Source organism: Heterodontus francisci, unplaced genomic scaffold (assembly GCF_036365525.1).
Source record: "Heterodontus francisci isolate sHetFra1 unplaced genomic scaffold, sHetFra1.hap1 HAP1_SCAFFOLD_992, whole genome shotgun sequence".
In the NCBI taxonomy this organism is placed as follows: Eukaryota; Metazoa; Chordata; class Chondrichthyes; order Heterodontiformes; family Heterodontidae; genus Heterodontus; species Heterodontus francisci.
The window spans coordinates 72,943-73,878 of record NW_027142011.1 but is presented as its reverse complement, the minus strand read 5'-3'; positions in this window follow the sequence as shown (position 1 = coordinate 73,878).

The window sequence follows — 936 nt, the reverse complement described above, 5'->3', positions numbered from 1 at the left end:
AACTGTACACAATACTCCAGTGCGGATTCACCAAGGCTCTAGACAATTGCAGCAAGACATCTTTACTCCTGTACTCATGACCCCTCGTGTGGGTACAACATACCATTTGCCTTCCTAATTGATTGCTGCACCTGCACAAGAGCTTTTAGTGTCTCAGGAACAAGGGCACCCAGGTCCCTTTGGACATCGACACTTCCCAACCTCTCACCATTTAAGAAATACTCTGTCTTTCTGTTTATTCTACCAAAGTGAATAACTTCACACTTATTCACATTATATTCCATGTTCTTGCCCATTCACTTAGCCTCTCCAGGTCCCCTGGAAGCCTCTCTGCATCCTCCTCACAACTCACACTTCACCGAGCTTTGTGTCATCTGCAAACTTGGAAATATTACATTTAATCCCCACATCCAAATCATTTATATAGGTTGTTAACAGCTGTGGCTCCAACACTGATCCTTGCAGTACCCCAATAGTAACAGCCTGCCATCCTGAGAAGGACCCGTTATTCCTGCTCTCTGTTTTCGGTCTGTTAACCAATTCTCAATCCATATCAGTATATTATCCCCAAGCCGATGTGCTCTAATTTTGTTTACTCACCTCCTGTGTGGGACCTTACCAAAGGAAAATACAAATACCACACATCTACTGGTTCTCCTTTATCTGTTTTATAGGTAACATCCTCAAAAATCTCAACAGGTTTTTCAAACCTGTTTTCCTTTTCATAAATCTCTCTTGACTCTGCCCAATCATGTCATCATTTTCGAACTGTCTAGTTATCACATCCTTTATAATTGGCATATTCTTCTCCATGCTGCTATTGTCCACTTTCAATTACTCAGATATAGGTGTTCACCTGCACATCAGAGCTGACGACAAGCTGTTCAAATTGGCAAGACTGTGCGCCAAGACCAAAGTGGGTAAATTCCTAGTCTG